The following is a 26,099-nucleotide window of genomic DNA, read 5'->3' on the forward strand; positions in this document are numbered from 1 at the left end:
GTGGTTACAGAGGGGATGTGTAATACACAGATGCAAGGGGAAATTCAGGAAGAACAGACAGAACGGTTCATGTTTCTCAATTTTAAGTCAAAAGACAGAGCCTCTGGAGCTGGATTTTCTGAACTTTTGGGAAAGTGTGATGTAATAATCCTTCATTCCTTCTTTCTTTAGAAATGAAGAGAAATGAGTGGTTTGTTCAGTTCTTGATATATAAAAAGAAGTCAACTTTAAAGCAATATTTTATTAGAACCATCAGTGTTGTTTGAGAATTTTATAAATTCACAGCTTATTTTCCTTTGGTATTGCTGCAGAGAGTCAACAGGAATTAAGATAATTTTTTCTTGCACTTGTGCCCACTTATTAAACACACATGTGAGCTGGATTTCTTGCTTAGGTGCAAAAGGGATTAGGAGCAGGGCAGAAGGTGCAATTTGGTCCATTGACCTGTTTCCCTGCCCTCAGGACTCTTTCAAACAGCTGTGAGGAAAAGGAGGCAGGGGAAGGAGGTAATTTAGCAGTTCGTATCCAGATGTTCATTTCAAACACACCCTGAGCAACTTTTGCATGGTTTATTTCATTTTCTGAGACCATTTTTCACAAGCCTGTTTTCTCAGCTGGGAAACTTCTGGTATAGTCTTTTCAAACCAATATTGCATTTGGCATTAAAAGAAAAAAAAAGAGCTTTTGAGGCATTCAAAGGACAATCTGTTTGCCTTGGTCGGCAGAAACAGGACTGCAGGAATGTGGGCATTCTGTACCACCAAAAATATAGGTAGAGGAAAGTTCCACTCCTGCATTTCCTTTATGTGGAAACCCAAGGGTTCTGTTAGCTTGATAATGGTAATGTTCCGTCCTCTTTTGGGTTGGCCTCAAGTGTCAGAGACAATAAATCTGATGGGGAGCAAACAGAGCCAGTGGAAGAATCCACTCTGATTCACACTAAACCAAAAACTTCCACATGGCATTTCAAACAGCAACCCCTTCTCACAAAACTCTGGACTATTTTGGTTCCTCCCATATTCTCAAGTAAAATAGAAAGAACTAGAGGAAAAACAGTTCTGAATGTCAATGAATGTCTTAGTCAGAATGCCCTAAGATACCATCCCCATGGCTGGTCCCATCCACCTCAAGATCAAGGTCCTGGCCAGAGACTGTTCCACTAGAGTCATAGGCATTGGGGTCTAGGACAGCCCTTATCCCCACCAAGACTGGAACTGGTCTCTGGACTAACTGTAGGGGATGAGACCATTCCTCCTTCAATAGTTTCCTTAAGTGGAATCAAACCTGGAAATAGCCTCGGAAAGAAATGGAAAACCCAAAAGGCTGAGTCTAAATGGGAAAGCCAAGATCTGCTTCTTTAGGGAAAGGAAATCATGTCCTGAAGATAAATGGAATCAGAAGAAACAATACAGCAAAACTGTGATGTGAGCAAAATAGACCGTTCAAGGGTTTAAAGCCTGGAGTCTCTGGTAGGTGTCTAAGCCTGCCCGAGACTCACTTTTCCAACTTTGAGAATTGGCCACTTAAGACCTGTGGGGCCACATGCTAAACCTGACAAGCTCAGGGGAGGCCTGCGTGGAGGGCCTTCCAAACTCAGGGACCTAAAGTCACCGCATAGGGTGGTCTGACGTTGAAACTCCTTAACTAAAAGCGAGGCATGGCAGGTCATCATGTCCCAAGCCAGTATCTTTCCCCACAAAGGTCCGTCTTTTACTTTACTTGGGCCTGTCTGTTATCTCATTATACTACGCCTTTGGAACGTCAGAGTAAGCCCCTTTTCCCAGACCTCTCAGGGCACAATCTCCACCAGAGCATGAGGCCCCAGAACCCCTCATGGCTACCTTATTCTCCCAGATACCATCTCTGTGTGCCTCAATTGTTAGTTATTAACAGTCTCATACCCACCCCTGTCCACCCATTTTACTTTTTATACATCTCAGAGATTTCCCTGCTTGGCTTTCTCCCACGTCCCTAAGTCTATCACCAACGGATTTCATGTAACCTCCTTCCATCTTCTCCTTTGCTTCTGATGTGTAAGTGATAAAACTGCCATTAACTAAAGCATTCTCTCAATCCCTTGAGGTTTTGCTTCCCCACCAACTGCCATCAGGTTGGCTCAGTGAAACTCATGCAAGTTGGCTACAGGTTGGAACAGTTCCTGAGGCCCACAGACCCTAGACCGGTGTTACAATGGACCTCAAGTACCAGACATGAAACAGGTCCTCATTCTTGGTTCTCTCTCTACCCCACACTCCTGTGCTCGGGAGTAGAGTAACATAACGTTCAAGTCTGTGTTTCTGGAAGGGTTCTTGTCCAAAGAAAGGCTGTGCGCATCTCTGGGGTGTAAGACCTCTGGGACCAAGGCCAAGACGGTGGTGGCAGAGAGGGATGGAGGGAAGCTTGTCCCTTGTGACACACCGATTCTACAGCTACTTGTGGAACATCTCCTCCAAAAAAGATCCGGCTACTGCCCGAGCAGCTCTTTCTCATCTGGCAAACGAGAAAGGCGCTGTGCGGAAGCACGTAGGAGAGGCTGAGACAGTCTTGCCATAACCTTCCCCACCCCCACCGCACCGACCCTCAGTGGGAGGGGACCCGCTCTGCGGGGCTGGAGCTCCTTGGCTGGTGCTCCATCCAGGGGACTAAAGGGTTTGAACCCCCACATTTAAGACCTGCAATCTCAAGACGAGCCCCCAAGACATTTGGCTTTAAAAACCAATGGTGCTGGCGTCCAGGGGACACACAGGCCAGTGGGAACTGGGAGGCAGCTCTTAAAGGTCTCACTGGTTTGGGATTGAGTCCCCTCCAGGCCAGGACAGAAACGGCCTTGGAAAAAAAGCGCCCGGACTTGCGGTGATTCACTTGCTAATCTTCCAGCCTTCGCCTCAAGGGAAGGGGCCTGGGCGGGGGGGATGGTTAATGGAGGTGCTGGAAGAGCCATTTTGGGGGTTAATGGAGGTGCTGGAAGAGCCATTTTGGGGATCTTTCTCTATCTTGCTGAAGCAGTCAGGTTGCCTTTAAAAAATTTCTTTTTTCTCACTTTTTTCCATCCCTCTTTTTCTTTTTTTTTCTCCGCAGGGCACAAATTGACCCCCACCGTCCCCTGTCNCGTTCGCCTCAAGGGAAGGGGCCTGGGCGGGGGGGATGGTTAATGGAGGTGCTGGAAGAGCCATTTTGGGGGTTAATGGAGGTGCTGGAAGAGCCATTTTGGGGATCTTTCTCTATCTTGCTGAAGCAGTCAGGTTGCCTTTAAAACATTTCTTTTTTCTCACTTTTTTCCATCCCTCTTTTTCTTTTCTTTTTCTCCGCAGGGCACAAATTGACCCCCACCGTCCCCTGTCCCCACCGCCCCCCCTCCCCGCCGTGGGTATACCGTTCCTGCTGTCGCTAGCTCTGCCTCCTCGTGATTACCGCTCATCAGCACCTTCCAGACGGGAGCTTCTGTACGTGTCTGGAGCCCTGATTTTTGTGACTGTGGCTCAGGGGACACCACCAGATCGCCTAGTCTGGTGGCCAGCAGGGCCTACACCTGTACTCCCTGGGGACTGCATACGTTCACTGACTTTAAAAGCCGCTGCCTGAGGGTCTGGCCTCCAGTTAGGACGAATCTAGGTGCTAACTGAGAGCGCCCCACTCAGGGACACTGTCAGTCTGGTCTTGGCACAGCCTCAACTACTGGGAGCTGTTAAACATGAAATAGACTGCTTGGACAATCACAAAGGTTAGAGAGACCACCCAGAGCCAGGCGAGGTTAAATGGCTTTATTTCCTGTAGGAGACCGCTCCTTCAAAACTGGGAGAAGATGCCCAATAAGCAGTTGGTTATACACATCTTGATGTCAGAGGGGAAATCTGTTCAGAACACAGAAATTCAATAGTTACAAGAACTGAGGTGATGGCCAGACCCCTGAGAGCACTTGAGAGACTATATTTGGGAGAGAAAGGGGGCCTAGAACAGAGACCCAGGGACACCAGCACTGGAGAAACTGCCACTGCCACATAAAAAGACCCCGACAAGACAATGAAAACAAAAATTGAACAGCAACATTTAAAGTGGAAATTAATAAGAACGAGGCCAAGACATTTCCTAAAATAAACCAGAGGGAGGCGTTTTCTAAATTTTAATATGTCAAAATATAAAATACCTTCAAAATAACAACAGCTGTCTAAAATGACATAGTATACCACAAATTCCTGGGAAGTGGGAGAAAGAATGAAAAATAAGATGTGCTAAATTTCTTGGTTGAAATAGGATAAAGTCAAAAGCTCTTGTTTTTTTCTTGACCTTGATAATTAGAGGAATATCAGATCAAGTATGTTGTTTTGCAAAATGCAGCAGAAACAAAAACAGGATGATTCCTCTCAAATTACTGTAGGAGATTAAAGAAATCAAAGCAGAGTTCAACTGGCAAAAGGCAGGAAATATGGGAAGTGGTAGGAAAGCATGAAGTACAGAAAACATAAAATAAGGTCATAGTAGGAAGTACAAATTTATCTCTTAGATCAATCAATTGCTAATTGATTGTAATATCGTAGTCTTTAGAAGCCATGGGTTCAGGAGAAACAAAAATGAACCTCCTGGAAGATACAGCTTTTTAAGAGTCTCAGAATGTTTAAATGTATAAAGTATTTGGAAAATGTCTATCAGGAAAATGCAAATAAGAACAACATAGATATGTCAGTATTAATGTCAGATAGAGTAGAATCCTAGGTTAAAAAATACAAAAATGGAACAGGAGTTAATTTACTTGGGGTTATAGTCCATTATGAATAAATAGCTATAATATACTCTGCTCTTCTCAGTAACAATGTATTAAATGAATATGTAAATTAATCTCTTAGAAATTCAAAGGAAAATTTTTGTTTGGAATACATATATGCATTTCTCTCAACTAGATTTACCATAGAGACAAAGTACATTGGGATAGATAAGGTTGTATTAATACAATAAGAATATACCAAACTTGTACATTACACCTAGAGAATGAATACCCACCTGGCCAGCTGTGTTTCAGATTTTTCCTCTCTGAATTTCAGTGAACTCCTCCTAGGATCAACTTTAATTGTCTTTAGGGTGAGGTTTCCATAAGAATATGAAATTATTTCTCCATGTTGTCCTACCATATGGTCACACTTCTCTGATGACACTCTGAGCTCAGTTCTGTCGATAGGACCCTACATGCTAGTACCCAGTCTTTCCTAAAAAGATCCTAAACTCCTTCTCTACAAGCTCTTGAGAGACTTGTGGACTCTCTAAGTACCTATTTCATAAGTAAACTCTTGGGAATATTAGTTAATTACCTTCACAGAAATCTCTAGGAAAACTGCCTTTTACTTCTTGTCCTATTAAACATGTTTCCAAGATTTAGCTCCTGCACAGACTTTTAGAGAGATTCATTCACATCACTCACACTAGAAGTGACCTGTGAGGGTGCATAGTCGTATTGTCCACCAGGGTCCTTTTGGTACCTTTGCATTGCTCACAAATGGCCAATGGGCTCTAAGATCAGGACTAGTACTGGCTGATGGTCCAGATGGGTGCTTGCTGAGTACATATAACTAAGTTCTCAACATTACCATCATTACTTTTATCCTGGCCACCATAGTCTTAAATACCTTTGGCTATAAGGATAGTTATAAAACAACTCTCCTCTGGCTACTTGCCCACATGCCAGAATTGGGATAATTCTACTCAAGATTTTCCAACCCTGATCAGAGTGGAGTATTTTAGATAAGTTTTGCACCATGATCTCCTCTTCCGATCATTATTATCCTCTTCCTCCTCCTCCTCCTTCTCCTCCTCATGTTTACTATAAATTATCAGCCATGAAGAACACCTTGCATGCATTATGTAATTTAACTTTATAATAATGTTCAAGGTGGATACTGTTAACATTTCCACTTTTCTCAGTTAATCTGATGGATTAACTGAGTTGCATGTCCAAGGCCACAGTACAAGCACATAGGAGGGCTAGTATTTTTAATATTTCTTAAAAAGGAGTATTAAACATCTTCTCTGTTCTCCAGTGACCCCGCATGTGAATTCTTATTCAATCTCTCATTACCTGGGTTCTCAAGTCATTTCTGGGATGTCCGCCTCTTTGACAGCTTCTACAATATGTTCACAGCTTCTCCTTACTTCTGTTTTTCAGTAATAGGAAAAAAATACAATAAGAAAATTTAAAAATGTTAAAAAAGAAATGACCTCTTAGAGAGAAAACTACTTCTCTTGTGTCAATCTTGTGAACTTTTAGCTCTTTGTCATTCATTTATTCATTCACTGATTCTATCCATATTTATTACATGTGCACTGTGGGTCAGGCCCTCTATTGGGTGCTGGATAAATACTAATGAAGTAGGTATCCTTGAAGACCTCAGTGAATTTAACGTGTAGGGAAGAACCAACAGGCAAATTAAGACTTGCTATGGACCAGTATAGTTGCTGTAACAGACCCATGGGCCAGAGAGGGGAAAGAATCATAGGTTAGAATCCCACCTATGAGGCTCCTTGGCTAATACCCCTCCAGCCTGGCTAATCCTGCAGGCATTCCCGGACATATCTGAATATTCAGGATGTACACATCTTAGGCCCCCAATGTAGGACCCTGTTAGACTGGGAACATTGCCAGACACCTCATGGCTGGTATTCTGGACCAAAAGAGGGAAGAAAAAGACAATGTTTTACATATGACAGAAGAGAGACTTCACCCCCATCCCCTTACCCATTTTCTGGGACTGAGTGCTTACCTGCCCACCACTCACTTTTAGGAGGTAGGGTTTTTGCTAAGCTAGAATTAGAGAAGTGTGTTAATGGGGGAAAAAAGTGGCAATGACCCTGTCAGGATAAAAAATACAGGGAAAATTTAATCTAAGAAGAGGTAAATATTAGCAGATAAAAGATTTGCTCATCTTATAAGATATGTCTGTGGGAGGTTGCTAAGGAAATTTCTTTTTTTTTTTTCAGGAGGGCTTCAACCTTTTGAGTGTCTTACCTGGCCTCTACTCCTCCCAACGCAATATGGTCCCTGGAGTGGAAAGTAGTGACAATGGTAGCTAATTTTTGGATTTGATGCTTGACTGAGCACGTATGTTCAGACTCTACCAAGCATTTTACAATTAATTCATTACATCCTAAAAATAGCACTGTGGGTAGATACTATTAGCTTGCCCACTTTACAGGGCAAGGGAGACACAGAAAAGAAAGGCAGTTTGCTGAAGGAACCAAAGAAGTGGAAGGAGAATTTAGAGTCCAGCACTCCACGAGATTATATACTGCATTCTATTGAATAAACAGCATCCTGTATTATTGATTACTGATTGTATTGTTAAATTTCTAGTAATAAACTGTACTGTACCTTCATGTACTTCTAAGGTACTAATTAAAATGTCAAATAGAAACAGGATGTCATCACTGGGGCCTCCACCAAGAGACATATTATCAAAGGTGCATTTTCAAAAGTCTTTGCTTCAGAGAAAAAAACATTTGCTTTGTTTTTTCATTGTATCTTTTCCATTACTATTTATCTCTATTCCCTCTTCTACCTCCACCCAGCCACTGAGCAATCACCACACTGTCTTCCATGTCCATGCGTTCTTCTTTTTTGCTCACAGCCTGCACCCTCCACACACCAACCCCCTGCTCTGTAGCTCTCAGCCTGCTCTCTACGAGTCTGTCTCTATTTTGCTTGTTAGTCCAGCTTGTTCATTAGATTCCAAATAAGAGTGAAAGCATATGGTATTTGTCTTTTTCTGATTGTCTTAGTTCACTTAGCATAATATTCTCTGGGTCCATCTATGCTGTTGCCAAGGGTAAAATTTTCTCTTTTTCTTAAACTTAATCTTTATTGTATTTTTTATTACCATTTAACCACCTTACACTCCCTTCCCCCTAGTAATCAACACACTGTTGTCCATGACCATGAATAAAAGTTGTGTACATGTCCCAAAGCTGTTTTCCCTTGTGTACATCTCCCATAGCTGTTTTATCCACTCATCTATCTAATGATGGACACTTGGGCTACTTCCAGATCTTGGCTGTTGTAAATAATGCTGCAATAAGCATAGGGATGCATATATATTGTTTCATTAGTGTTTTAGGTTTCTTCAAATAAATTCCTGGGAGTGGAATCACTGGGTCATAAGGCAGTCTCATTTTTTATTTTTTGAGGTATCTCTGTACTACTTTCCACAGTAGCTATACCAATCCACACTCCCACCAACAGTGCAGAAGCGTTTCCCTTTGTCCACATCCTCTCCAGCACTGTTTGTTGATTTATTGATAATAGCCATTCTGACAGGTGTGAGCTGTTGGTATTTCATTGTGGTTTTAATGTGCATTTCTCTGATGATTAGTGACATTGAGCATCTTTTCATATGTCTATTGACCATCTGTATGATCTCTTTGGAGAAGTGTCTGTTTAGGTCCTTTGCCCATTTTTAATTGGATTGGGTTGTTTGTCTGTTTGTTTTTGGTGTTGAGTTTTATAAAGTTCTTTATAATCTTTGGATATTAACCTCTTATCAGATGTATTATTGGCGAATATGTCCTCCCTTTCAGTGGGTTGTCTTTTCATTTTGTTGATGGTTTCCTTTGCTGTACAAAACTTTTTAGTCTGATATAGTACCATTTGTTTATTTTTTTCTTTTGTCTTGCTTTCCTGAGGAGATACATCAGGAACAAATAATTATAATACAAGCCGGATAACTTGAACCACAAAAGGTACAGATGTATGTGTTGAGGTTTGTTCCTTGTATTTAAGATGGGACTTCCCTGAGAGAATTTCTGCCTTGGTACCAGTGGCCAATCCCTATCCTTTCAACAAAGGCCCCCAGTGAGCCTCATGCTGCGACAGGTGGGAGAGTCGAATCCTTAAAGATGCGTAAGGGAGTCCCTGATAGGTGAGGTGCACAACTGTCAACAAATGGTTGACAATATTCTCACTGTGAAAATAGTGAGCATGTGACCAACCATGGCCATCTTAGAGAACGGCAGAATGAGCAGCAGGCCTGGACTTAGAAGAGCCCTAATGGGGTACATTTCTGTAATGTGAGCCTGGACAAAAAGATGATGGTGTGGAAGAAGGCTGTTAGAACTTCATTCTGGGGGTAATAGGGGTCCATAAAAGGATTTTAAGCACAATAAGTCATGTTATTGTTCGTTTCTGTTTATGGTTTACTTGATTGTTTTTTTAATTTCCTTTATTTTTAACAAAAATTTTATTAAATGTTCTTTCCACGAGTGAAATATTGTGTAAACATTATAAACATATTAATCTGTAGAAAAATTATAAGTAATATTTTAAAATTACCTAAAATTCCATAACCTTTAGGAAATTTCCACTAACACTCTGCTAAACATCTCTCAGAATGTACACACACAATTTCAATACATTGACTGATACTATTTTATAAATTTATTAGTCAATCACAGGTATGACAGCTTTTCCATATCAATATGTAAAGGCACACACAAGCCTTTTAATGGTGATAGAGTTCTTTATTTTGTGGAGGTAATGCAATTATTTACTCCATCTTTATTGATAGAAAGTGTTCCTCTAGTCTCTGAACCACATAAACAGTGCTTCAATGAATGGTTCAGAACACAATGCAACAAAACCAAAAAGCGATGGATGGACTAGAAACCATCAAATAGATTGTTTAAAAATTAAAACCAACAAACAAAACTTACCTCTCCAACCTGCTGCAGAATGGGCAAAGAAGGGAGGGCCATGCCCAATACCTCAAGTGGAGGTTTATTTATTCAATAATTCAGTCCTTCATCTCTTATTTATTGAACATCAACAATGTATCTGGTCCTTTTCTTATAATGGAATACAATGGCAAACAAGTCAGAAAGTGTGACATTTATTATAGATTACATTTAACAGGGGGAACAGAAGATAAACCAATAAATAAACAAGAGCATATTGTTAGATTACTAAAAGCTTTCTACAAAGAATTGACATAGGGTGGTATGACAAAGTAGGGGACCCCTTCAGTTGGATTATCTACAAACATGTCTCTAAGAACCAGTCATTCAGGCTGAGAAGTGAACGACCAAAGGATGCAGGCAGGTGAAGATTAGGAAAGGAGAATTCAGGCAGCAAGCAGAGCCCAGAGGAGAAGCAAAGGCTTCAAGTGGGAGATGAGCTTAGCAAGTTGAAGGCAGAGAGAGATGAAGAGGCCAATGCAGCTTGCAGATATTCCAAAACAAGGAAAGTGGCATGAGATGGAAAGCACAGACCAGGTCAAGGAGACTCTTGCAGGCCATGTAGGAGCTCATACCTCCCTCTTACATGGGAGAGTTTCAACCAGAGGAGACACTTGATCTAAGAGTTTAAAAAGGTGCTTTGGCTTTCCTAAACTGTAAGTCTCTTATTTTTTTAAAGATTTTATTTATTTATTTATCTTTAGAGGGGAAGGAGAGAGGGAGAGAAACATCAATGTATGGTTGCCTTTTGTGTGTCCCCTGCTGGTAGTTAGCCTGCAAGGAACCAGCCTGCAACCCAGGCATGTGCCTTGACTGGGAATCGAACCACAATCGTCTGGTTCACAGGCCTGCGCTCAATCCACTGAGCTACGCCAGCCAGGGCTAACTGTAAGTCTCTTAAAGGTAAATCGTCTTGGTCAACAACAAAGCCTAGAAAATAGGTGGCACATAATAGGTATTACATCAACAGTATATAAAATTAGTAAATATTATGTACAGCATCCAATGTACAGAAAACAAGAGAGAAAGCAGGGAATTCATTTATTCATCTAACAATATTTATTAAGCATTTAAAGGTATTGCAATAGATACTGTGGGTTAGAGTGATAACTGAGGCTTAGTCTCTGCCCCCAAGGAGCTAGTTGGCAAAACAGACATGAAATAAATAAATAAATAAATAAATAAATAAATATTTTATTTTAGCTGTAACTTGAAACTTTATTGAAAGAAGGTTCATGTTGTTTTCTGACATTTCAGCACATGAGCTATTCATTTTAGGTCGGGGACAGGCCTCATTTAGTAGCTTCTATTTTCCTTCTCAAAGAGAAAACCAGGTCTTGTACTTGACCAGAAAGTCTCAAAGGAAAAGCATTATGCTGAGTGAAATAAGCCAGGCAGTGAAAGACAGAGGTATCATATGGTATATGATACCATATGGTATCATATGGTATATGGTATATATGAAATACCATATGATACCACCATTAACAGGAATCTAAACAACAAAACAAACAAGCAAGCAAAATATGACCAATGACACTGAAATACGGAACAGGCTGACAGGGTCCAGAGGGGAGAGAATCACAGGGGAAAAGGGGAAGAACTCACATGAACAAGTATAAAGGACACATGGGCAGTAACTAAGGTGGGGGGCAGAAATGGGAAGGAAGTGGGGAGCACTAGGGGGGCAGGGCTGAGAATATAAGACAGAAAACTGTACTTTAACAGAATTAAATAAAAATTAAAATTAAAAAAAATAAAAGGAAATGGACATGAAAATGTGGAGCTCAGGCAAGGGGGTTGGAGATGGGGCCTTGGCTATGTGGAGACCGAGTACTAAATCAAGGCATATGCAAGTGTGTGCAGTACTTGCCATTATTCGCTCTCTTTGCCCCTGTCAAATTTATTGTTGCTCACTAGTTCCCTGAGAAAACTGTAATGACATTTAAAGAGCATGTGCCCTGGGGTTGGACCTTCTGGCTGAGCATCACAGCAGCATCAGCATCTCGTGTCCCACGAGAGTAGGACACTCGTGACCAAATTACCCTACGGCTGGGAGCTTCAGTTTTCTCATCAGTAAGATGTGGATTATCATCGTACTTATTTCGTACAGTTGATTAAATGCTTTAATATATTTATAGCCTCTGAGTCATAGTAAGGGCTTAATAGATATTATCTACTGTGTCTATTATACTCAATTGAAAATATTTGTTTATTACAAGGCTGTAACTCCTTCTAGACTATCATCCATTGTCACCATGTGTATATTACCCATGGTAATCACAATATTTTATAAAAAGTGCATTTGATAAAAATTCTCTTTGAATTAATCTTGCTAGAGTCCAGGCTTCTCTAACATCTAGGGAATCTCTTCACGATTGAGGACACGATATACAAAAAGGGCATAGAAGTGTGAATGGCATGCTCTTCTGTCTTGTTGCATATCATCAGTAATGTTGGGATCTCACATATCCTCTCAATAGGGTTCGAGTTGAGGTGTAGAGGATTTGGGTGAATTGCATGTTACCTGAGGATTCAGGGTTAGATGGCATCCACAGTGCAAATTGTGTCTAAGAGGCGCCCCCACACTATTTGTATTATTTGAATCACAGTCCTGTGGGCCAGATGCTGATTGGAAATGGGATTTCTTGACCTCAACCCTGACTTATGGATTCGTGACTTGTTGGTGAGGGGTGAGGGAGAGAACAGCCTGCTTGGAACTACTTCAACAGTGGCTCCCTTTATGTGCCATAAAATTCTAAAAACAGAGGAAATCAAGAAGAAAAAAACCTTTATATTCTTGCTGATGGAAATTATTTTTAGAGGTCATGACATAGGCTGGGTCTGTAAGATCCTGGAATCGGTGTTTGTCTTCGTGTTGCAAAGTGTTCTTTTTCTGCAAGGACATGGGAAGTAGGAAGTAGACAGTGCTTCTTGGCAGTCCCAGTTGGCCGAGAGCCCCTTCTTCTGGGCAGAACTTCTTTGGGGCCTATAGAACCTAGTCTTAGCCTTGACCAACTCGCCCATGAGATGGGTCCCCTTTCCTCCTAGCCTTATGGAGAGAGCCTGTGATTGTTCCGACCCTTGGTGTCTATCAACTACAGGGGCTAAAATTCCACTGGACTAAAAAAGAAGAATTTTTTTTCTTTTCTGTTTTTTCTCCTTTTCCCATTTCCATACTGAGTTTCTGCCAAGGCAAACTGGTACAAACCAACACCATCAGGAAAGCTCGAGATGGAGCCCAGTTCTCTTGAACACTTCATACCCAAGTGGATTCTTGCTCTAAATCTGTATCCAACACTTCGAGAAGCATGGATTCCTGTAAAAGCCTTGTAAAAAGGAAACATGGATCAAAGACACCTTCAATGTGTTGTCATGTTGCATTCAAAATCCATGTGCAGGAAGCCAGCCACAACCACCAGCTTGAAGTCAGAACCTCCCCGCAGACTCCTAATGCAGGGTCCTCCCATAGGGCCCTTCCACCAAGACATCCTTTGAGGTCCTTTGCCACCTTCAGAACCTGTGTTCTCCTGTGAGAAAGGGCAGGAGCAACAGCACCAGAGGCACTTTTCTTTGGCAGCATTCTGTGTCAGCAAAGCGTCTCCAGCAAGCATTTCCATGGGAAGGTCTTCCATCTGGAGCTTGGCAGACAGGGGAAATTTCCTTTGAGGTTCTGCCACCCCTTTTCCCTTCATCTCTCCATAGGTGCAGCGTGGAGAGGCCCTGGCTGGTTTTAGGGATGATGCTGGTGTGTTTCACGTAGTTGGAACAACTCTATTTTCCTCAGCAAGTCTGAAAGGCTCTCAGAAAAAGAATGTTGTTTGTTCTGCCACCACCTCCCATCTCAGTGTGCAGCAGGTCACAAGATGTGACAAGTTCATGCGCTAATTCCTTCCTTTTCAGTTACTAGAATAACACAGATGGGAACACATCCTGGAATTAGACATACGTTGGAGCAACAGAAGGAAGATAAAGGAAGCCTGGACCATTCTCAGGCCTTCACAAAATAGAAATTATTTCCAACAGCACCATTACCCGCAGCTGGGCAGCCCAGAGAAGCTACTTAATGACAGGAAGGCACTGGCCTCTGGCATGGGCCCTAGTCTCAATTCACTCATCCTGCAAAATGCTCACTGTGTTACAGAGTTAATAACACTAGCCGGCAACTCCGTTGCTTCCCAGGAGCTTTGAGCAGCAAAACCAAGGTGGCAGTTCTGAAACCACTCCATAGATTGTGAAATGATAAATGGAACACTGAGGGAAGAGAGATGTTGAGATAGAGATAGAGCCATGAACAGAACTGTAGGGACTTCTACTGCCCATCTTGGCCACTGTGCTCCTTGGATATTCAGGTAGAGGACTGTTTCAAATGTTTTATCCATTACCAGATTATGACCTAACTTTTGGTTCAAAAGTGACAGAGAACCTTTGGTAATCAAATGCTTTGGGCTACGAATCTAAGAGATATTTCCAAACCCCAGACTGCCACTGACTAACTATGAGTGTTTGAGTAGATTATTTGACTCTTCCCAAGCCTCTAATTTCTCACCTGTGAAAGAAATTGGGGCAATACTTTCCCCTTTACTCAGTGGTTGAGAACAGATAATGTCTAGAACAGTGACTGGGACATACAAATAGTAGCTACTGTTTTTGGTATATTTAACATGCATCAGGCATTTTGCCCAACACTTTACAGGCATATTTTTAATTAAACTTCACTAAAGTGCTCTAGATAAATGCTGTTGTCATCCCTTCCACCACATTACAGATGAGGAAACTGAAGTTTAGTGACAAGATTCTACAACTTACAAGTGGTGAGTCTTGGTTTGAAACCAGCGCTGACTTCAGAGTCTAAACCCATAACCATATTGTAGGTGCTCAGTAAGTGTATCCGTGATCATTTTCACCATCATCGCTGCCACTAACCAAACCATGAGGCACTAGAGAGTTTGCACACCAATATTTTAGCATCAGTTACAAGAAGGTAATATTAATATAGATTACAGGGAACAATGACAAACTTGGAAGAGAACTAAAAGTTTTGGAAATCAAGGAAAAGGAGAAATTTAAGGCAGGTTAGACCCAAAATGCAAATTCATTCACATATGATAGGTATTTTCTGCTTTGAACTCCTCCTTCTCTTTTTTCAATAACAGCCTCCTCTCTCTCTCATGAGACATAACTTTTCCCACATTCAACGTGGCTCTGATGGGATGGCCAGTCACATGACACTAGTCCACAAGAATTAGCTGCCAATCGTTGGCCTTACCCATTGAGATCAGGATGCAGACTGAGCCTGTGATTTGAACCAGTCCATCAAGATCATTCCATTCTTTTTATGGCAGAGTAAGGTTCTATTGTATATATGTACCAGTACAGTTTTTATCTACACATCTATTGGTGGGCATTTGGGTTGCTTGCATGTCTTGGCTTTGTAAATAATGCTGCAATGCAGTATGGATGGACCTAGAGGGCATTATGCTGAGTAAACTCCTAGTTCACTGTTGGTAGGATGGCAGACTGGTACAACCACTATGGAAAACAGTATGGAATTTTCTAAGAAAACTAAAAATGGATCTGCCTTTTGACCCAGCAATTCCACTGCTAGGATTATATCCTAAGAACCTTGAAACACCAATCCAAAAGAACCTATGCACCCCGATGTTCATAGCAGCACAATTTACAATAGCCAAGTGCTGGAAGCAACCTAGGTGCCTATCAGTAAATGAATGGATCCAAAAAGTATGGTACATTTACACAATGGAATTCTATGCAGCAGAAAGAAAGAAGGAGTTCCTACCCTTCACAACAGCATGGATGGAACTGGAAAGCATTATGCGGAGTGAAATAAGCCAGACAGTGAAAGACAAATACCATATGATCTCACCTTTAACAGGAACCTAAACAACAAAACAAACAAGCAAGCAAAATATAACCAAAGACACTGAAATAGAGAACAGGCTGACAGGCAGCAGAGGGGAGAGGGCAGGGAATTTCAGGGGAAGGGGGGAAGGGTTTATGGGAACAAGTATAAAGGACACATGGACAAAGACTAAGGGGGGTGGAAATGGGAGGAAGGTGGGGAGCACTGAGGGTGGGTGAACTGGGATGGGAGTAAAAAACAGAAAACTGTACTTGAACAACAATTAAAATAAATAAATTTTTAAAAGTCAGACAGAGAAAGAAAAACACTATATGATTTCACTTATATGTGGAATCTAAAGAACAAATTAAATGAACAAACAAAATAGAAATACACTCATAGAGATACAGAAAACAGATTGCTAGTTGCCAGAGGGGCGAGGGTTTGGAAGGCTGGGTGAAAAAGGGGAAGAAATTAAGAAGTACAAGTTGGTAGTCACAAAATAGCCATAGGGATATAAAGTACAGCATAAGAAACATAGTCAATGATAATAACTATGTATGGTACCAGGTGGCTACTTGAAATATCAGAGATCACTTTGTGAAGTATATGATTATCTAACCACTATACTGTATACCTGGACCTGAAACAAAATCATATTGAATGTAAACTTCAGTTGAAAAGTAAAATTAAAAAAAGACCATTCCAGAAGATTTCGAGTATTGACAACAGAAGAATGAAAGTGTCTCTGGCTTCTGCCTTTGCGAAGCTGACATGACTGAAGTCTGGAGCATTCTGTAGCTGTTTCTGTTTTTCTCTTGTCTAGATAATTGGAGGAAGTTAGCAGCCAGAAGGATTACAACCAATGTAGGAAGAAGCAAGGGATGTAAAGAGAGGAAGAAGGAGGAGGAAGGGAGAGGGAAGAGAAAGAAAAAGAAGGAAACGGGAAGGAAGGGAATAAAGAAGTGGAGAGCGAGGATGCCATTATTTTCATCTCAGGATCCATTTGCCTCTGAGATCAGTTCTACTCCTAGGTTTCCATGTTGGGTTTCCAGTACAGAAGTATTTGTGGAAGGGGACTGGTTTCCACAGCACGCACTGGCTCTGTCAACAGTGAAGTCATGATGTAATGGGTCAGAGTGGTTTCCGTAGTGATCAACATGTTGGGGCTTCTCAGACTTTCTAAGTTCCTGTCCCCAGAACATTTGTCTTTGCCTCTCCTGGGAGGTACAGAAGCACATCCCAGTGAATTCCCAATTGGCTCTTTATTTTAGTTGCATGGTGTGATGGCAAGAGAAGGAACTTTAAAAGCAGACAAACAATGAATCTCATTTTCTATATTAGCTTTGCCAGAATGTAACTCTATGGCCATAAACAAATTCTTTAAGTTCTCTAAGCTTGTATTTTTGTATCTTTAAATTGGATGTGGGTACTTGGGTGTGAGAATAGGGTTTCTAAGCAAGTCAAATGTTTTGGAGGAGAAAAAACCCCAGCACGATGCCTGATCCATATAAGTACTCTGAAACTGTATGTTGTATTCCATGTAGCTCAAATCTACTGTCCCCGACCCCATGAAAATAATGCATAGTCATTGAAGATAGATACCTGAAGTCTTTTGGGGAATCTAAGGACCTTCTGTAATTCAGAACAATGCTGTTTCTCTTTCTGATGGAAATTGCATATGATTGTGCAATGTAAAATGTAAAAAAAACCTCCTGAATAAATAGAAAAATTAACGAAATAGGTGAAACGTCTAATTTGTTCATTAAATGAACAACTGCACTTTCTATGTCGTTATCACTTCTCCCTGCTGCTTAGTGCCTGGTGGTAATAAGCTTATAGCTCTCTCTGCTGTGTGGATGGTGATGATATGCTGGACTTCCTCTGACCTCAGGATGTATCTAGCAGTGAACATAGCTGGGCAGGTCCCATGGTTTTACCAGTGACAGTCCCTTTTTAGCTGATTTGCTTAAAGAAGGGAAGCAGCACGTTACTGGACACTTAGGGAATTTTGTATTGCAGTTGTTTTTGTGTCCTTCTTACTTCCATGTCCTCTATGTCGACATGTTCTGTAGAGTTTCGTGTCTCTGCGTCTGTCTCCCTCCATCCCTCTCTCTCTTTCTTCTCCTTCTCCTCCTCCCTCTCTCTCTTTCTCTCATCTTTGTACCCTAGTTCCAGACAACGGGGTCAAAAACCAATGAATAACACTAAATAAGATACAGCCTTCTGCCTCAAAGGGCCCCAGTCTCTTTGAGGACACAGACTGAGAGCAGTTAATGATCACTATTTCTTTAGCTGGCGGCCAAGGAGGTGGAGTCAAGACCCATGCCCGGGCGCAGCCCTGGCTTCTCAGCCTTGGAGAGGTGACATTAAAGGGTGTCTATGTCTCACATGGTGCCCAGATGCCTCCCTTTGTACCCTGTGAGCCAGTTAAGAGGGAATTAGGTTCCTGTAAACGCAGAGAGCCTTAATGGCTGGCAGACCCTGGATGTAAATTTCAAACGATGTGATTTAAATAAAGCTTATTTAAAGTGAAAGTTGTGGTCACACTGAAGACACATCCCATCTTTGTTTTTTTTTATTTTGTCTTAAAAAGTTTATATGGAATTCCTTTCTTTCCCATTTGTGACCCCGTTGGGTGTAGGTATCCTGTTGGCTGACTGGGAACATTCATGGAGAAAATCAGAACCAGGACATCATCTCTTCTTCTGAAAATGGTTTCCCCTTTTCAAGTGAGCTTGCTGGTAAAATGTTTACCAGTATGACATTTCACAGATGGAGAACAGGATCATATGAACTGTAAGAAATGGGGATCTGCCACCTCATTTGAGCAACACCCCTGATACTTCTGGGATCAGGAGTACGAAATCCACGGATCCAGAGAAAGAAGAGAGTGAATACAGTGCAGGGTTCCGAGAAAAATTATAACAAGGAAGAGCTTGGATCAACTCTCCATCTGAGTCCCTGTCTTTTGTGGAAGATATTTATTCATAAATTGCCATTTTGAGTGCAATTGCCATTTTGAATGCCATTTTTCTTCCTGACCATCTAGGGAAAAGAAATCAAATTTCACTCAGCATCTACTGTGTTCCATAGAAGAGAAAGACAGGAGAGAGAGAGAGAGAGAGAGAGAGAGAGAGAGAAAGAGAGATGGAGGAAGAGAGAAAATATTCGTTGTTCACAGAGCATGAGAGTCTAAGTTCAAATTCCCTTGGAAAATTTGTTGTTGAGGTTTCATCTCCATGAAGGGATTTTCCTTACTAAGCATTTCCAGGTCTTTTTCAGTCTGCTTCCTTAATTTCCTAATTTTACAAATTGTCCCCAAGGGACCAGGACCCAGAGGACAAAACCAACAGACTGAGGCCGTGTGGGATTTGGTTGCCAAGACTCAAAAGGGCCTTACTCTTCCTGGAGCCTCAAGTTCAACAACAGTCTTAGTAACAAAACATAAACAGTTCCCTTGACACTCGTTTGAAAGGGGAGGGTGGGATGTCGGAGCAAATGGCTTGTCTTCTAATAGGACTGAAAGCAAAATTCAAGTGAAGTCAATTAAACCTGTAAGTAGAGTAATTTTCACAGGACATACACAGCAGAGAGGAGCAGTCATGTTGAAGATCCATCAGGGGAAACTGGAAAGCACTTCCAACTAGACTCATCAGGACTCACAGTGGCGTTTTGGAATCCTAGCACTGGAGAGGTTAGCAAAAGTTTGTTAAATGTGAATGTTCTGTCCTCGTGAGTCTGGGGACTCTGGAAATTTCTGTCCCTGTTCATTGGTGAATTGGTCTAGAAGGTTAAGAAAGGCAACATGGTTGGGATTCATGACATACGTAGAGAAAAATGGAGTATCAGGAATGTGGAGCAAAAGTGGGCTTTGTTATAGGGTCTGGAGGAGGGAGAGACAATAAAATATTCAGTTCAACCGGAGACATGACAGGGCTTGTTCAATCCTGGCCAGTAACCAAAAGCCAAGATGAGCTGAGGGGCAGGAAACTTCAGGTTGGGTTGAATGAGCTAGCCCTCTGACCTTGGGCGTGGGGGTACAAGAGAAGACAACAGAAGCCTCAGGTGCTGCTGGGTCAAGCAGAGCACACCATCCGAACTGAGGCAGGGAGAGCAGGGACCAGGCCAGTAGAGGTTTGCAAAGAGAGGCGGCTGAATCAGGCGCTGTGATTGGCAGTGCTATAGAGAACATGTTAGGTGATTCACAAGCATTTACTGACCACTTACTGTGTGCCAGACACTTTGCCGGAGATACCATGCTACGAGACAGTCAAAAGGGGAGAGAGATGAGGGAAGCAATACTTCCAAAATCATGTAGTGAGTAACATGAAAGAGAAGTGCAGACACTGATAAGGGCATGCCCCGTTAGGCTGTATTGGTGGGGAAGACCATCTTCTGACTCTACTGACACCACCCTGGTTTAGGCCACCACCATTTTTAACTTGGGCACTGCAACAGTGCCCACCTGAAACCCTTGAATGGCATCTCACTACAGCACAGGTACAATCCACATTCTTTGATATAGCCAGCGTAGCTCTGCTATACCTGATTTGTCTCTCCAGATTTATCTCCCTCCACTCTGTCATGCCACCTGAAATGAGGATAAGATACTTGTAGGACACCCAGGAAAAGGTGTGTCTAAAAACACTAGCTATGTAAAGGAGACAACTTGGGGTGATGGTAAGAAAGAAATGTACTTTCTTGAGTACTCCAAGAATGTAGGGTAGGCAGAATTCTATGATGCCTTTGCCCCCCACCGAGATCACCAGCTCCTTCTTTACACTCATCTACTCCAACTTATTAAATACTCATTTAGGTGTTGTTCTGAAGGGATTTTGCAGATGATATCAAGGTCCCAAATCAATTGATCAGGAAGTTTTTTGATGAAACTGTTGTCATCACAAGAGCCCTTTAAAAGCTGAGTGTTTCCCCCAGCAGCACCTAAGAGGAAATTAGAGATTCTGTGCATTATTGCTGACACAAAGGTGGAGGGACCCACACTGCAAGAAGTGTGGGCAGCCCCTGGGAGCTGAGAGTGGCCCCTGGCTGACAGCCAGTAAGGACGTGGGGATTCTAGTCCAACAACCACAAGAAAACCAGTTCTTCCACTAACTGGTGAGCTCGGAAGAGGACCCAGAGTATTAAATGAGAACAGCAGCCTTGTTGACCCCTTGATATCAGCTTGGTGAGACCCTGAGCTGAGAATTAGTTATGCTGTATCTGGACACCTGACCTGTAGAAACTGTGAGGTCATAATTTTGTGTCATTTTAAGCTGCTACCCAGGGAAAGAAAAATAATACTCAAGGTAAAAAGAAAACTTAGCTTTTGAAAGGCCTAGGTACATAAGGCTTAAGTGAGCATCCTCTCCATCACTTACCAATGACCTGTGTAGAATTTCTAACCTAGACCCCAGCCTAAAGCATTGAGGAGAAGCTTATTACATGTGCTCTTAGGAATAGGGCAGGGATTTTTTTTTCTACCTTCCACTGCCACTTACAGTTAAAAATCTGACTTCTTGCAATATTGATACCTGAGTTCTTCTTGACTCTAGAATAGATACAGAAGAGATAGCAGACATTTAGATTGCCTTTGTGAATAGCTGGGATTGGGTAAAAGAGGAGAATGGGCTGAAAGTTGGTGCTGGAGGCCCGATTACTTCTTACTTGTAGTATTAATAAACAAGTGAGTAAATCAATCAGTAAATAAGGTCACTTCCAGACCAGCACTTCTACAATTATGTGAATTGAATTGGAAGCATTGGCATATGCTGAGCCCCAAATTCCTTGTAGTGAATGGAGTGAGCACCAGAGGGACATCCATGGCTGTCTCTTGGCAGATGGCATGTATGGGAGGCCCCTGTCATCTGTTAGAAGGGAGCTGGACTAATGCTGACATTTGACCTGTGGCATTGTTCTCCAGATATACACAGCCTGAGTCAAGAAAACCCCGGCCAAATGAGCATGCTGGTCCTGAGCCCAATCACCAGACCCTGCTTACTTTAGGGAAATTTATTACCATAAAGAGAAAAATTGTAAAACTCAGACTTAAGCGTTGAAAAATTAATTAGGCCTTTGGCCCTCTCTGCCTAGCATTTGTAAAGAATTTCCTCGTATACTTGGCTTGTTCAGTGGTGGGGGTTAAATGTGTGTACCCTGGAGATTAATACTCTCATTGGAGCGTTGTCAAGACGGAAAACTGTTAGAATCAGGAGCCCATTTCGTATTTCCAAGACCANGGGAGGCCCCTGTCATCTGTTAGAAGGGAGCTGGACTAATGCTGACATTTGACCTGTGGCATTGTTCTCCAGATATACACAGCCTGAGTCAAGAAAACCCCGGCCAAATGAGCATGCTGGTCCTGAGCCCAATCACCAGACCCTGCTTACTTTAGGGAAATTTATTACCATAAAGAGAAAAATTGTAAAACTCAGACTTAAGCATTGAAAAATTAATTAGGCCTTTGGCTCTCTCTGCCTAGCATTTGTAAAGAATTTCCTCGTATACTTAGCTTGTTCAGTGGTGGGGGTTAAATGTGTGTACGCTGGAGATTAATACTCTCATTGGAGCGTTGTCAAGACGGAAAACTGTTAGAATCAGGAGCCCATTTCGTATTTCCAATACCATAGCAGGAGGGAACTCAGTCAGCTCGGGGGGTGTCAGGAAAGGCTTCCTATTGGAGGCCGTACTGGGGATAGAGGAGGAATGGGTCATGGACCAGGCTGGGGACAGGCAGGATGACCTTGTCAGACACAGCAGCAGGTGTAAAATGATGGCATGACTGAGCGAGGTGGCTTCAAGATGCTGGAAGCCAGATTCAAGGTGCTTAGAAAAAAAAATTAGCCAATGGTAGGAAGAGAGGATTTGAGTTTGGAGTTGAAAATGGAAAACTAGGTGTGAATCAGGACAAGCGCATCCTTGATGTGTCCCTAAGGCCCGGGCTTTAAGGTACAAGCCCTGAAGGGCCTTTACCGGAGACATGGCACAATCACTCTCACTTCAGAATGGTATCTCAGGTGGCGGTGTGGACAGTAAATCAGGAAATCTGCGATCAAACCCCATTTCCTGGCTTTGACAATGTCATGAACTGAGATAAGGAATGAAGCTGGGGGTGCAGGCTCCGTTCAGTTAGGTCTGGACACGTTGAGTTGCAGTTGGCTTGTCACGCCTGTGCATATGCCTTGTTTCTGGGCTTAGGACTGGGCTATAATTAGAGATTCAGACTGGAGAGCTGTCATATTTAGTATAAACAGAATCATCAGCTTGCCTAGGGTCGGCAGGTAGCCCACTCTTTACTTTTGTAAATCAGGATTCTCCTTGAACTCACTTTGCATTGGCCAATCTCTCTTGAATTTTTGTTAATAAAGTCATTCACTCATTCATTCATCAATCATCAAAATCTTAATGAGATACTGCCGTGATGGGCACTGCGCCAGGCATCACAGGCACTGTAGAAAACAAAATAGACAAAGCCCCTAGCCACATAGAGATCCAATCTTGAAAGAGATGAAGACAATTAACAAAGCATTGAAAAAGCAAATATCAGGAAGTGATAAATTCTATAAACTTATATGCTATAAGTGCTATCAAACAGGTTAAGGAGCTAAAATAATGTCGAGGTAATGATAGTCCTGTTTTAGGTAGGTTGGCCAGGAGAATTTTTTATGAGGAGATGACTTTTTTTTAAAGATTTTATTTATTTATTTATCTTTAGAGGGGAAGGGGAGAGGGAGAGAAACATCAATGTGCGGTTGCCTTTCGTGCATCCCCTGCTGGGAACTGGCCTGCAGGGAACCTGCCTGCAACCCAGGCATGTGACCTGACTGGGAATCGAACCGCGATCCTCTGGTTCGCAGGCCTGTGCTCAATCCACTGAGCTACACCAGCCAGGGCAGGAGATGACATTTGAGCAAAGGCCTGCATGAATGCAGAAGAGATCCAAATCAGGGTCTAAAAGAAGAGAGGCCAAGCTCAAAAGGGTCAGAACCAGGAATGAGACATTCAAGGAGAAGAGAGAAGGTTAAGTGCAGCCAGAGTCGAGTGAATGACAGGCAGAGGAGTCACAGATGAGTATTAGGCAGGCAACGGATAATAAAGGGACTTGGGGTCAGGGCTAGTGACTTTGGGTAAGAGACTAGTGGAGACTCCAAACAAGTCAGCACCACACCTAATGTGTATTTTAAATAATTTTACCATTATCTGTGGTGAATAGAAACTGTGCTGAAGATTAAAATTATATTATTATTGTATCATTATCATTGACTTATTTAGGCACTCATATATTCTAGACACATGTTCTGAATGCTTTCTCTGTGCTAATAAGCATTGTACTAAATATTGGGAGCACAGAAACTGTGAGACATGATTTCTTCCTTCACTTGCAGTGTTACAAGTACATGTGCATATATTACACTTTGCACTGAAGTTTCTTCGATGTACTTCTCAGCCAACCTCAGGCAGAGCAGGTAGACTTAGTAAATGTCAGGGACCTTGGCCGGTTTTCATCATCCATACGAGACCCTTCACTTGGTTTACTTGCTTTATTATTTGGTTTTATTCCCATTTCTCCCTCTCATTCTCCTCCCCTACTGTCCTTCATATACTCATATATGTTTTTGGTGTTTATAAGTTCTTTCAAATTGTGTGTTTCAGATTTGTGACAACTTTTGTTTTTCTTCCAAAGTACACATGTCAGGGAACAAGAGAGATTATAATGCATTTGATTTAGTGTGAAGACCAAGAGTCTCTATTTTAGAGAAAAAAAATATCCCCAGGTATTTCTGGGACCTATGCAGTTTAGAACTTTTCAAACTGGGAGGTACTGAGGTCCAGTGGTATACCAGTAAACCAACCCTTCTAGGCAGAAACAGGCCCTGACCTGTAGTTTTTGCTGATTATCATGGTGTAAAAATTCCCTCCATGACCAATTTCAAGCTAAGATGTATTTTTTGGAGATATACTTCTTTTTTTAAGATTTTTTATTTATTTATCTTTAGAAGGGAAGGAGAGAAATACCAATGCATTTCTCTTGTGAGTCCCCTCCTGGGAACTGGCCTGCAACCCAGGCATGTGCCCTGACTGGGAATCGAACCGCAATCGTGTGGTTCTCAGGCCCGCGCTCAATCCACTGAGCTACACCAGCCAGGGCTCAAGCTAAGATTTAACAACCAGGTTTCAAAAGTCCGAAGTATTTGGTTGGGGACATTTTCATCACACTGTTATTTAGTTCCTCAATTCCAACTAAAGAAGCACATGAGCAGGACATGGCTCTGCTTCTGAAATTAGGCCACCCCAGGTCAACGCGTCCTTCTTCCCACATCCTTACATAAAGAGCAAGTCAGATGGGTGGGTGTTCCAGAAACCCTGATGAGCGCATCTGGAAGTGAGTGACATGATTGCATTTTCTTTTCAAGGAAAGGTTCAGAAAGTCTGCGGACCCTATTGTTGGAGTCCCTTGCTGCATTCGGTAAAGGCCACCTCTCTAATCCTGACATTGTGAAAAATCCATAGCCAAATTAGAGGGGTGACTTGTGGCCATTCTAAATATTGCCTCAGAAATGTTTAAATCCTTGAGTTAGAGTGTTTATTGGAGCCAATATCTACTATTGGGCAGACAGCAGATCTTGAGAATGTAGGAGATGCTTGGATTTAGAAAGTCTCTAAAGAGGGGAACTGAATCCTTTCTAGGTTATCCAAAGGGGCCTTTCTTTTGGATTATGCAGTTTCCATACAGGTTGTGACATATTTAAAAATAGGTATTTTTTAAGTGAAGATAACAATAATGTTATGGACTAAATTGCGTTTTCCCCAATAAATTGTATGTTGAAGTCCTAATGTCCAATAAGATGGCATTTGGAGGTGGGGCCTTTGGGTAGTAATTAGGGTTAGATTAGTTCATGAAGGTGGAGGTCTGACCTGAGGGGATACACGTTCTTATGAAAAAGAACACCAGAGAACTTGCTTACTCCCCCTGCCACTCGAGGTTGCCGCAGAAGGCAGCTGTCTATGAAATCGGCACTCTGATTGGGAACCTTAACCATGCCAGACTTTGATCTTGGACTTCCTGGTCTCCAGAACTGAAAGAAAACACCTTTCTATTGTTTAAGCCATTCAGTCTAAGGCATTTTGTTACAGTAGCCTGAGCAGATGACGACTATGACAGCTACTACTATTACTACTACTACTAAGATAAGCATCTTATGTGTATACTCTCCTGTAATCCTCACAATAACCTGATAAATTGGTTTTCATATTTTCTTCCCATACGTGAGAAAAAAGATTCATAGAGTTAGGGAACACATGTAAGGCCATACAAGATGGCCACTGGGATTTGAACCTATCTTTGCCCATTCTTCATTGCTCGACCTTATGGATTCCCAGTAGCTACCATGGAGCCTGGCACGGTGTGTGCTCAAAATACATTTGGTCATATTGAAAATGAATGAATGGTGCTTAGACTCCCAAGACAAGAAATAGAGTTTGGAACATCAGTTTTCATAGCTTTTAGTGTAGTGAAAGACTATGTCTA

Source organism: Sturnira hondurensis, unplaced genomic scaffold (assembly GCF_014824575.4).
Source record: "Sturnira hondurensis isolate 20B ecotype Veracruz unplaced genomic scaffold, ASM1482457v3 Scaffold0004136, whole genome shotgun sequence".
In the NCBI taxonomy this organism is placed as follows: domain Eukaryota; kingdom Metazoa; phylum Chordata; class Mammalia; order Chiroptera; family Phyllostomidae; genus Sturnira; species Sturnira hondurensis.